Below are 13,628 nucleotides of genomic sequence, written 5' to 3'. Positions count from 1 at the left end.
TTCAACTCCATTTCTCCCCATGTTTGTACATGGTATCTCTAATGATTTAACTTGAGAAAGCTGATGGTTATTGGTTAACTATGATATACAAAAATCACTTAAAGATGTGCATTATTTTAATCCTTAACCAAAAAACTATTCTAATAGGAAGTTATCTCTATTTCATGAGAAATCTATTTCATGAGATATTTGCCTAACATTGTGTAGTTTTTAGAAGATGTAGCCAGGATTTCTTCCAATTCTTGGACTCTGAGGCTTCTGCTTTCTATGCTACCATCACAGATTCCTTCATGAAAACTTTGAGGTGGATACTGTTATCCCCAGTTAGGAGATGAGGGAAAAGGAGTTTAGAAAATTTAAGTACCCTTTACCCAAAAGTTTATTATAATATAAGGAAAAGAGGACCAAAGACTGGGAGTGTATGTCAGTGGCAGTGTCTCCCCTATATGCACAAGATCCTGACCCTGAGTTCCACGTCCAGCACCGGACAGGGTGGGACGGACTCAGGTGGGTGTCTGCACATTACCCACAATGGTCTCCACTATTACCAAGCAGATTATCTCTTTGGTAACACTTTACAAAACTCACTTCTGGGCAGGGGAGATCATTCGGCAAATGAAGGTGCTTCCCACCAAGACTGATGACCCCAGTTTAGCCCCTGAACCCCATGAGGTGAAGGAGACAATAGATACCTACAAGCTGACCTCAGACCTCTGAATGCACACACCCCATCAACCGCAAGTAAGTAAATGCAATTTTTTAAAGAGCCTATTTCTAGTAATATAAAAGGAGGAATTTACTTAAGTATACAAGGTCCGAAATATAATTTTGAAGAAGGGCCTAGCATATGCAAACCTCCAGGTATCATCCCCAGCACCATATAAACCATGTATGATGGTCAATACCTGTAACCTTAGCAAGCCAGAAGGGGAAGCAGGGGGATCAGGAATCCTACACAGCGGGAAGGCCAGTATAAGCTGCCTGAAAACACTTTCTCAAAAAAGAATTTAAAATAAAATTTAAAATAAATGTTTGGAAAGATGGGAGAGAGGGAGAAGTGAGGAGGAGGGGGGAGAGGGAGTTGGGAAGAGAGACCCACTTCCTGGATAAAGATTGTGTTCTCTGGAATCCAGCTTAGAGAATGCATCTCCACGTGATGTCACACAAAGTTTAACTGTGTTCGTGGGACTGACCCTCAGCGTGGTCTCTCACCCCTCATAACTACTGCTCTAGAGAAACTTCCAACTTCACGGGAAAAGGAGGAGGGCTCTGAGGCCACATAAATAAAGACATTGTGCAACAGAGCATGTGGCTTGTGGGAAGGCAGTTAGAGCGCTTGCCCTCTGCATTTTAGGATGAGCTTACTCATCCGTGGTGTTCCAGGGCACGGGAAAGCACTGCTGGATGACAGATAGGCCATTCTTCACAGGTGAGGCCTGAGCCATTGACCCATTGTCTGGAGGGCATGACATTGAATTGCCAGGCAGCAGGGGGGGGGGGGTGATGGATTTGCACTGGTCTCTGTGTGCTCTCCGTTCCTTTGTCCCACTGTGAGCGATGACAAGTGAGGGCATTGGAATTCAAGAGGTGGTATCGTCGTGATATACAAGATTACTAATAGCCTCTGCAACCTTAGAGCAAGGACAAAGAGCAGGCTCCTGTGCAAACCCTGAGAACGGGTGACCCATTTTCTGTCTGGCTTTGTACAATTGAGCAACGCGATAAGAAACTATGCGAAGCTGTTTTCAATGTCAGCTACAGCTCCTGCTTCCATAAATAGGACGAAACAGAGAGCACAGTGCCCTGAGCCTAGTGTGAGACAAGTTCTTTTTACGGCATGTGTTAGATTTATATGCCTCTGTCTCTGTGCTTTATAACAAGGCCATCCTGCCAGCATGCCCTTAGAATGGGACAGATGCAATATTTCCTTCTGGTGGGAGGCCGGATATAGGGGGAGGGGAGGCAGCTTTATCACTCGAAGGATTTAGAAGAACTCATCCCCAAGAGACACTTAAGAGAAGATAAGTGGGGAAGGCTAGATGACTATTTATCTAATAAAACCTGATTGGGAGCAACAGGTGAGCTAGCGTCTAATCCACCTTGAAGTCATCAGGAAACTCCAAAGAAAGCTGCATCAAATTGCAAATGACTTCCTCTAATGATAGATATTAATTATACAGGGAAGACTGCAATAGGACCATACAATGGATGTTTGCATCTTCATTATTCAGTATTTCATGCCGTGATGATAAAGCCATAATGACAGAATAGCAAACAAGCTTTTTATTTATATGTTTGCCTCATAGGAAGCCAGACTTTGAAAGTCAAATCCGAGTTTGGAGGAAGTTGGTAAAAGGCACAGAGACACTTGCAAGGGGTGAACAGAGATCTCACGGACTGGAAGAATACAAGAGGTCAGCCAATAGGTGGTGGGAAAGACAAGTGTTTCCTTTTGACAAACACACTCTTAAGACTGCATCAAGGTCTTCCTGTGAGTTTTCTAACAATGGGGGTGGGGGGTGTCTGACTCCAACTCTGTTGCCTGCCTTTGGATCCCTTTCTCCTAACTGGGCTGCCTTGTCTGGCTTCAGCGGGAGAGGATGTGCTTAGTCCTGATGGGACTTATTGGGGGCAGGGCTCAGAGAAGGGGGGTAATGGAGGAAGGAGTGGGAAGACAGGACTGGGAGGAGAGGAGGAAGGGGGACTTTGATCAGGATGTAAAGTGAATTAATTAAGTAATTAATGGGGGATTAAAGTCTCACCACTAGGGGATGACAGCACATTGCTGACAGTACCCAGACCCTATGAAACAATACAGTCTTCCCATCATGACACAGAGAGAGTGGCTCTTGTGTCATTGCCGAGCAGCACCTGTTACTTTTATTCTTGCTAAATGCTCTGTGGGCTTATGAAGTCCTGGTGAAGGGCAGAGCCAAGCTGTGGGAGACCAAGAGTAGGTGGCAAGGCCAGCAGGCTGAGATCACCTGCAAGCTGAAAAGCAAGGCAGGAAGCAGTGGGTAGAAAGGCAGGCAGGTGGAGCGATGCCTGAACTTACAAGGCAAACAAGCTACAGGGAGGGTGAAGAAAGCCCTTGACCATACTTTACTAAGTAGCTTGTCAACATGCAAGGCAAACTGGGAGAGGAGAAGGAAGAGAGAGGCAGCAGGCTGACCTGCCTGGAATCCTAAAATTCCCCTCTCAGAAGAAACTGTGCTAAGGACTGGGGCTAACACCTCACTCCTCCATGGCGGGCCTCCTGTGTGCCTTGTTAGCATGCTTGTCAGCTACTCGGTTTGATGTTTTTGCAGATTGAGTTTGTAAGTCTTGATTGCTTGTGACTCCTCCCTACTCCCTTTTTTCTTCTTCTTCTTCTCCAAATGGAGAAAACAAATACTTTCCCTATTTCAATAAAATTAGATAAAATAAAATAAAGTGGCCCAGGCTGCATTTTTCTTCCAGTACTCTCTCTGGAAACTGATAAAGGAATAGGATTGTTTATGTATTTTGTTATTTAAGATTCCAGTTTCATTGGGTTGTTCTGTCAGTATGAATTGTAGAAAACCAATCTGAAAAAGAAAGGCTGTGGGGAAAGAAGGAAAGTCCAGCTATGTCTATCCCACCAGCTCTGAAACGGTGACAACCCACGGTGGGTGGAGACCAGAGAGGGAAGGGCACCTACGGGCAGATTAGTGCTGATCATTTGTGGAATGTGTAAGGTGTTAGGTTCTATCCACAGCATCACAGAGAAAAAAGAGAGGGAAGGAGCTGAGGAGGAAGGGAGGGAGAGAGGGAGGGAGGGAGGAAAATGCTTTTCAACTTACTAAACAAACCCTCATCTTGCCAATTAAATACAAAAAGTCTAAGTTACAAATGAAACCTGTAACTTGTTTTATCATGAACCACCATGAATTAAACAAGGCTTATCAGAATGGTTAGAGTTATTTGTTGACTTAAAACCACATTCTTCATTTACATAATATACATGTTGCGGTGTGCTGAGACCGCACTTGTAGTTAATTTTGTTTCTGGAATGCAAGCTACTGTATCTCAGGAAACAACGGCCTTGTGTTCCCTCACCTCCAGGTGACGGACCGTGGACTGAAAGGGTGACTGGTGCCCTAGAACATCTGTTTTCCAGTCACGTGGAAGAGTTTCATAAGAACAAGCATTGACTTGACTGAGGTGTTGACATCTCCTGAGCAGGAAGAGCAAGTGACGGGAAGTATGCTTCACACCCACGCACCAAAAACTGATTCTTCCATGGCACTGATAAACCACTCTCTAACCCTAACCCTAACAGCAACCCCAACCACAACCCCAACCACAACCCCAACCATAACCCTAACCATAACCCCAACCCCAACCCCAACCCTAACCCTAACCCAAACCCTAACATACATAATAAAAGGCTCATCTGATAGTTACAAGTTCCCCTGAGTGAACCAGATCTGAGCAGTTAAGGGAAACAGAAACTCTGTCTCTTTTCCACAGAGCATTTGTTCCATGAAAACTTACTAGGTGCTACTACATTCAAAGTAATTGGAAAATAAATTATTCACAGGGTTTGGTAGAGTGTTTGCCGAGCATGCAACAGAGCCCTAGATCCACCAACTGTATAAAGTGGGTGTAGCAGCACACACATTTAATGTCAGGATTTTGGAGGTAGAGACATTCTCAGCTACATAGCCAGCCAGTTTGAGGCCACTGTGTATACATGAGGCCTTGTCCCAAAAAATAGCCACACTATGTCTGTCTGTCTCATTTATGGAAAAGAAAATTAGATAGGGACTAAAGAAAACTGCTTCTCTGGGCAAAGTTGAGAGTGGATTGAAGAGTATATGAGGTAGTTAGTGCTTCCAGTGGGAGATGAACACGGGTTTTCCAGGTAAGACACAGTCTTGTGGTTTGACTCTGAAACACATGTTTCTAAGCTCTGGCCTCAAATCATGGCTCTTCTGAAGGTTGTGGAGCTCTTAGAAGATAAGGTCCAGATGTAGAAGTCAGTCACTAAGGAATACAGTGTCCTGGTTCTGGCCCGACCTCCAGCTTCCTTACCCACAGGGATGTGAAGAGGACCCATCCCACATTCCCACCATCAGGAGCTCCTCCATGCCTCCCCACCACAATAGGCTCTGAGCAAAAGTAAAGCTTTACTCCTTTAAGGTTGTTTTTCCTGGGAATTGTGGCCACTGTGATTGAAAAGTGTCTAAGACACACAGAAAGCAAGTGAACTGGGTTGAAGACCTGGGAAGACACCTTGCCATTAAGATAATGCGTAGGGATTTGGATGGGAAGGGGGAACTAACAGCAGTTTGTTTTGAAAAACAAACTAGGCTTATTGTTCAAGAAATATTTGTCAAAATTCTATCAAGTGCCAGACACTAAGAGTCAAGATAAAAAGTGTGACAAAGGCCTACCCATCACTGTTTTCCAAGCCAGACAAAGGTACTGGTGACATTTGAGCATCATTTGCAATGTATCACCTCAGGACCCACTTTATAACTAATGAGTCAGATGATGCATTTTTCATAAAATCTTGAGGCAGTTTCCACGAGCCCTTAGTTGGTGTGCTGATGTCATATGTTGTTCATATCCAAGGTTTTGTGAATGTGATGAACAAGCAACTCAGTAAATGTTGCATTGTGTGATGCATGCCATGAGAGATAAAGAGAGTGCAGCTTGATGAGCTCAGCAAGTCAGAGGAGGCAAAAATGGCGGAAGTGGGAAGGAAGATAAGGCCATGAAATTGTCTTAAGTGCTCTACTGAATAGGCATTTGACAACAGCCATGAGTAGACTGTGGGAAGTGTTTAACAGAAACAAAAGGTACAGAGATATTTCTCCACTGTCCGGGATGCTAAGTACTGCTAGTTCAACTATGGTCCAGTCTTTTACACTACGTTCTTTCTGCTCCCATCTAGCCTATACTCTTCTTGGTCACTGTAGTGTGTGAAAAAGAATGGCCTTCATAGACCCATATATTTGAATGCTTAGGGAACAGCATTAAGAACTGTGGCTTTGGGGTTGGGGATTTAGCTCAGTGGTAGAGCGCTTGCCTAGCAAGCACTGGGTTCGGTCCCCAGCTCCGGAAAAAAAAAGAACTGTGGCTTTGTCGGGGTGGGTGTGGCTTTGTTGGAGAAAGTGTGTCATTGGAGGTGGGCTTCAGGGTTTCAGATATTTAAGCCAGATATAGCGCCTGACTCTTCCTGCTGCCTGAGGATTTGGGATGTAGAACTCTTCACTTCTCTCTATCACTATGTCTACCTATGTGCCACTATGTCCCAAGCCATGATTATAATGGACTAAACCAATGACGGCAAGCCAGTACCAATGAAATGTTTTCTTTTATTAGAGTTACCATGGCCATGTTGTCTCTTCCCAGCAACAGAACCCCTAAGACAGTCATCTATGTGCTTAAAATTCTTAAAGTTCTCCATTGCTTCTTAATGGGGTGATTAAGATTCATAATGCCTTGGTGAACCAGCTCTTTTTGTAAACCCCTCCTAATGTTCTCTGGTGAACTTCAGTTCAACCATCAGGCCTTTCTTTAGAGTCTTATGACCCTCGTACTTTCTCCTACCATAAGCAATGGAAAATTGTAGTTCTCTAAGTCACTCCCAACCTGAGACCTCTAGTGACCTCCTAGTAGAGCATGCCTGAATTCCGTGAAGTCACATCTCCCTTGGGCAGGGTTGCCCTGTAGCCACAAGGTAAACATCACTTTCCATTAAGTCCAAAGACTTGGTCTGCTTTTTTATCTTACCTCCACTTCCTGAGAATGGATGTGGTCCATATTACCTCTCAGTATCTGTTTAAATCATTTCTATGGAGTATGTCTAGGTACAAAGATTAGTGATAATGCTTATGACAAAAGATCAGTAACACGAAATACTTTGGAGAAATTTAGAAGGTTGGAGGTTATTAAATGACCACAGACGCTGTGATAAGAACACTGTTGTGGTTTAAATATTAAATATCTCCCATTGGCTATATGTTCCAACACTTGGTCCCCAGCTAATGACACTATATTAGAAGGTTGTAACTTTTATGAGGCAAAGCCTTGTTGGAAGGAGTAGGTCAATTGGAGTAGGCCTTGAGGTTTGATAACCTGGCCCCATTCCCTTTCTGTTCATGACTTCCTGACTGTGTATATGATATAACAGCTGCCTCATACTCCTACATCATGCCTTTCCTCCCCTGATGGACTGTTTTCTTCCAACTGTAAGCCAAACTGAGTCCTTTCTCCTTTAAGAATCCCTCTTCTTGAGTAGCATTTGATCACAGTAATGAGAAAATGGCTAACAAGTTCCCAATGGTGGCTAAGCAGTTTCAGTAGCAAAATCATCAAAGAGAACCTTTAGATGGTGATTAAGTAGAGATAGGAATGTCAGCAACCTGATTATGAGTAGAGGAGAAATGAAGATTAAAAGAGAAGGAAAGGAGGCACCAAAGCCAAAGAACTACCTGGAAAGGAAGAACTAGGAAGTTTGTTGTGATCAAAACAACAAGAACAGATCACAAAACTGAAGAAGAAGGAAAAAGGCATGAGGTTTAATTCATGCAACAAGGAGACAGGAAGAGAGGAGAATTGACACATGGAGAAATCACCCTAAAAACCCTGCTTTAGAATGAGTGGGAATGAGACATTAGAATTCCAAGATTTGTGGTAAGTGGTTTAGATGCATTATATATTTTTTAATTTACACAATAATTTTACCATGTCAGCATAATTAGCAGGGTTTTACACAAAACAAACTACGAGTCCTCTGCCAGTGAATGGTGCCTCAGGCGTCTATGTTTATAGACTGTCTTCTTCCAGGCAGTCTAATCCATTCTAAGTGGATTTCACAGATATATAAGATTTGAGCAAAACACTGTCTCAAGCCTTGACTATAACTAAAAAAAAAGGCCTCCTTTTAGCTGTTTCTCTACTTTGGAGACAGAGGTGTTCAGATATGAGGCTCACTAACAGAAGTAGAGGGCTTTTAGTCGAGAAGGGTCTTGTGAACAGCTCTCAGTAGTCCCACTGGCTCTCCTGATTGACCTCATGGTCTTGGTCACCACAAATATCACAGACATAAATATCTCTATGTCTTTATTATGTCAAGCCACGTGGAATGCTTCCATCTCGGTGGGTGTTAATAGATCACAAAGCCCTGTCTTTGGACTAGGGCTCCAGAATTGCCACTTCCACAACTCCTCAAACAATTGTTTTGACATTCTGAAGCCCCTTCCTTCTTCTTTTCTTGTTTTGAGACAAGGTCTCAAATACCCAAGGCTAGCCTCCAGCTCACCATGTAGCCAAGAATGCCCTTGACTTCTGACCCCTCTGGGTAGATCTCTTAAGTGCTGGGATCCTGTGCTGCCACTTCTGGTGTATGTGGGTGGAACCTAGAGTCTCATGCATGCTAGTCAGGAACTCTGCTAAGTTAGACACACTCCAACATCAGATGCTACCCAGTCCTCAAATATAATCTGCTTGCTATTCTATTGTACCGAATAAATATGATGGTGGACACCCTCGGAGGGGACCACATCTTGGTCTCTGTAATATGAGTAGTTTCTGGGAAACTAGACAGTTGTTAAATTAAGAATCTGAAGATGACTAGATTGTCCTAAATTGGCTGGTGGGCACAGAGTAATCTCAAAGGTACTTATTAATGAAGGAAAAAGGCAAGGCAGAGTTGAAGAAGTACAGAACTGCTGACTTGACAACTGGAATCAAATGTCAAGTAAGGCAAATAAACATAGGCAGCTTGGACAGCCTGCAGAAGAGACACAACCTACTTACCCCTTGATGAGCCCAGCGAGGCATGTTTCAGGATCTCGGACCTCCAGAACTGTAAAATCACAAGTTTGTTTCAGGATATGCCAATACATTTGTGGTGATTTGATCCAACACAGCAGGAAACAAATGCAAACATTTTTAACTAACTCTTCCCCTACGCGGCCATCTTACTGGGGACACTGAATGCCTTTTAAGATGGACCTTAGGCCAATTATACCATATTCTTTACCAAAAGTTCTCTGCTAATGAGGCATAGTGGTGCTCAACTGCAAACCTAGTATTTAAGAGACAGAGGTCACAGAATGGGGGATTGTAGGCCATCCTTGTCTACATAGCAAGTTCAAAGTCAGTCTGAGCTACATGAGATCCAGTCTCAAACAACTAAGCACATGGGTCTGGGGGATGGCTTAGTAGTTAAGAGGACTTGATGCTCTTACAAAGGACCAGAGTTTGGTTTCCAGCATGCTTGTAGGAAGGTTCACAACCACCTGGAACTCCAGCTCCAGGGGGATCCAATGCCCCTGTCTAGCATATTCTCTCTCTCTCTCTCTCTCTCTCTCTCTCTCTCTCTCTCTCTCTCTCTCTCTCTCTCACACACACACACACACACACACGTTATTAAAAATAAAATAAATCTTTTCAGAAAACTAAATAAAACCGAAGGGGAAAAAAAACTTCAAAAAGCATAAAAAGTTCCCAGCGGATAGCCTTAGAATTTGCTTCTCTGCTCTGGTTCTCTAATGTGGGTCCATCAGACTCACCTTCCGGGCTTATTAAGACCGAGAGCATTTTATTGTTCACATTCTGACTTTCCATCTTGATAGTAGTATCTGTTTTCTTTTTGCACCTCTTCTAAATGTTACAAGGTCAAAGGGAAGGAATTAAAGGGCTAGGTCAACTTTACAGTCGATTCAACTTCCCAGACAGCATCCACATAGTTTTCCAACGTCGGTGGGTGTAAATTATGCAACATTTCCTTACATCTTTGCAAAAGGAAGTCAGTAGAGTAACAAGATAATATGCAGATTTATTAATGTTTCAGGAAAGGTAGAGCTAATTAAGCTTTTGAGAAAACATGTTTCTTTCTATGTCAGCCTTAAGAACAAACGTGCCAGAGACGGAGGCTGTGTCATACACTAGGGGACAATGACTGTCAGTATTTAAAAAGAAGTAGCAGAGAGGATTTTGAACAGATATCATGCCACATTTTCTGCTGTCACTATTACATTGTAAGTATTGAAATATTGCACCACGGCAACAAATACATCCAATTATGTGTCTACCTAAATAAAGAACTGAGTCGCCTACTTGTCTAATTCATGCAAGTCACAAAACAGTCTTATTCAGCAACACCGTTCTACAATGTCACTTAAGGCAATTCCTGGTTTCTCTGCTACATATTACAAGACTAGAGAGACTGAAACTCCCTCTACTATTTTGATACGCTATAACCACATCATTTCTTTAAGAGATTGTTCTTAAAGTGAGAGCAATCCACTCTCCTTTACCTAAAAAGACCCACGTTCCTATTTTTACCGTCTGGTCCTTCTCAGCACTACTTCTGAACCACACTTTCCCAGATGTGAGTTTTCGGTGCTGGGATGGATAGTTTTTTTTTTTTTTTTTTTTTTTTTTTTTTGGTTCTTTTTTTCGGAGCTGGGGACCGAACCCAGGGCCTTGCGCTTCCTAGGCAAGGGCTCTACCACTGAGCTAAATCCCCAACCCCGGATAGTTTTACCCATCAACTCAACCCAGGCTGGCATCAGCTGGAAGGAGTCTCAGTGATGAGTCATCTAGATCAGATGGAGTGGTGAGCATGTCTGTGGGGCTTGTTCTTCACGACCTTGACTAATGTGGGAGGGCTCGGCTTGAACACAGGCAATACCGTTCCCTGTTTTGGGACCCTGGACTGTGTGGGAGTATGTCAAGCCAGCTAAGTATTTCAATCTGCACCCATTCACTTCTCTCTGCTCTTGACTGTGGATATGTGTGACTAGCTATCTCAGGTTCGTGTAACCGTGACACCTACCATAGCTAAAATCCCATTTTTATCCTCTAACTTGTCTGTTGTCAGTGTATTTCATCGCAGCAATAAAAATGGAACTATGACAATCTCCATGGCTCGTCAAAGCTACCTTCAAACCCTAATCACTGAGGTTTTGTCCTTTGGGGGAGGGGGTAGCTTTGCCTTTGATTCTAGATTCTGTTTGTTTGCTTGTTTGTTTGTTTTCAGACAGTCTTGCTAAGCATCTCCGGCGAACCTCAAGTTTTTCCGTTTCAGCCTCCTAAGTGCTGGGATTCTAGCATGAGCCATCGTGCTCAGTCACCCACAGAGTTCCTGATGGTGCAGGTTTGAGGAATTGTTTGTAATTCTTGTGAATTCCAAAGTGACGCTGGAGCCACTGCCAGGGACCTGTACTCTGAGGACCTCTGTTCGAAGCCAGGCCCCAGTGACCAGTTGAAACTGCTCCAGTTGTGTTGGACCAACCAATACACCTATGGTGAGCGTGGGTAACCGGCTCGGTTTCCTCTCCAGAAAAACAGCCTAACGGGACTAATCTGCCGACTGATATTGCTGTAACCAGTTTTACTGCTGTTCTCTGCATTCTCTGGACACAAAAAAAGTTCTGAAAATATAGACCTTAAAATTAGACATGTATGTAAACAAATGCCTAGCAGACAGCATGATCAGTGGAAGCAGGCCCTGCAGAGCTTACAAACAACCCGACAATTCTGCTTATGGAGCCTCAGTCATCTGCTTAGGTCATCAAGCCAAAAAGAAACCATTGTTCAGACTCTCTGCTTCTTCAATAACAGTATGAACCAAGGAGTCCACTTTACGTTTAATATTTTATATTACACAACAAGGACTTTCTAGAACCAACTTTCCCAAGCCACATTTTTAAAACTAAGGTTAAAAATCGCACAAAAGAAAGCAAATTTGTTTTTTAGCTGGTCATCTAATGAAATAGACCTCCTCCAGCAACTAATAAAGCATGTCTTTTAGCATTAGTAAATTCGGACGAGGCCTCTTTAATACAACGGAAAAGTGTATATTGGTCCTCAGCTCATTAGTTTTAGTATGCCCTATTAAAATATCTTACTTGCATTTTTGTGTCTGCCAAGATGTCAGTTCTGACATGACTCTCTTCAGGCGAAATGTGGTTGGCCTTTCCTCGTTTTTCGCTGACACAGAAAATGAACAATTTCCTAATATCGTTGAGGGTAATGCTATCTGAATCATAGGAAGTTCAAGTATAAATGAGGTGCCCATGCTAAGTCATCTACAGAAAGGTACAATTTTACAACCGGCTGAATTAGTTCAGGGCATGAAAATTTAGCAGCCAGACTAACCAATTCTAAGAGTACATGTGACCAATAAAAAAAAAGAAAAGAAAAGAAAAGAAAATTTCCAATCCATAAAAGGACCCGGCTTGAGGATCTGCATTTCCATTTGCATATAACATTTGACTTTAATCTAATGTATGTGCAAGTTGCTTCCTGCAGTGTTGAGCATTAACTATAAAGCACCCTTATCTAAGTGTATTTGATGATTTGGGTTGTCCATTAAAATATTTAAATTGAGCACTTAAGTACAGTTTAGAAAATTATATTCTCTACATTTGAAATAACCGTAAATAAAACTCTCTTTAAATTATTATGGAAGAATAATGCTAAGTGAAAAAAGCAGAATACAAAATTGAATCTACACTATAATTGCAACTATATAAAATTGGTTATGCATGCAAACAAGATTGGAGGAAACGGGGAAATGTAAGTGATTTAAGAAAGTACATTGAAGGGTTGCTTTTAAAAATCTCCTTCTCTTTACAGTCCTTTTCTGTAAAACTTCCAAAAAACATTTAAACCCTTTTAGGGAAGTTCTATGTTCTCTTAAATTGAATGTTTTCCTAGCATTCCTATAAACATAAAAAAGATAGTTCGCATATAAGATAATACAGTTGCTGTCTCCTTTCATTCAAAACTGTATTTTAAGCTCATGTGAGGACATACGTTAATGCATGTTTCCAGACATCATTATTGCCATTCGTCACTAGCATTGCAGTTATCAAAAATACTAGTCTTCAAACCAGAAGTGATTGTGGGATCATAATAAAGACAAATGAACTAAATTACTGATGAGTTGAAAGTTGCCGTCTTTTGATGAAACAGCCAGCAGGAATTGTCAGACTAATTAACTCAGGGTCAAGCTGCCGCTGAACCAAATGCCAGAATGATCAAAATCCAATACAGGCTATGCCCCGTTACTCCACTAAGACTACGTATTTGTACTTAAGAGTAATGATCTGATATGTTAAGAAAGTTCAGCTCAGTAAAAATAACTGCTGGTGAGAACTATTTGTGCCAGGGCTGGTGTCAGCAAATCGCTCAAGTTCTTGTAGTGTAGTTCAGTCTGTTCAGTTCTGAAAGTGAGGGCTTCCTAACATCTCACGCTGTGTAGGCCCGAGGAGGAGTTCCAGTATAATTTTACCTTCTCAATCTTGTTGCTGTGTGGTGAGAAGCAGGGGTGATCTGAGGAACAGGGGGTAACAGAACACACCATTAAAAACTCAGGATTAAGGGACTGAAGAGATAAACTCAGTCGGCAAAGTGCTTGCTGTGCAAGAATGAGAAGCCATGTTAAACAAAAGCCAGGCCCAGTGGTGCCTCTCCATACCCCTCTACCCCCTCCCCCGCACTAGAGAGGAGGAGGCAGGCTTCTCTGAAGCTCACTGGCCAGCCAGCATAGCCTGCTTTGGAGGTTCCAGGCCAGTGACAAAGTCGGAGAAAGTGGATGAAGCCAGCCAAGGTTACTGTCTGTCCTTCACAGACACATGCGC

At 42.7% G+C, this 13,628-nt stretch overlaps 1 long non-coding RNA gene across 1 annotated transcript; it reads left to right on the top strand.

The window, feature by feature from the left end:
- The first annotated feature begins 1,308 nt into the window (after positions 1-1,308).
- Positions 1,309-12,164, top strand: LOC147999681 (uncharacterized). The gene is made up of 4 exons (XR_015643112.1): positions 1,309-1,429; positions 2,307-2,414; positions 4,084-4,222; positions 11,021-12,164. It is a non-coding gene; the product is annotated as an uncharacterized LOC147999681 (long non-coding RNA).
- The last annotated feature ends 1,464 nt before the right edge of the window (positions 12,165-13,628 follow it).

Source organism: Rattus norvegicus, chromosome 18 (genome assembly GCF_021556685.1).
Source record: "Rattus norvegicus strain SHRSP/BbbUtx chromosome 18, alternate assembly SHRSP_T2T, whole genome shotgun sequence".
In the NCBI taxonomy this organism is placed as follows: domain Eukaryota; kingdom Metazoa; phylum Chordata; class Mammalia; order Rodentia; family Muridae; genus Rattus; species Rattus norvegicus.
The sequence above is the reverse complement of the archived record's forward strand: the minus strand, read 5'-3'. Positions and strand labels throughout refer to the sequence as shown.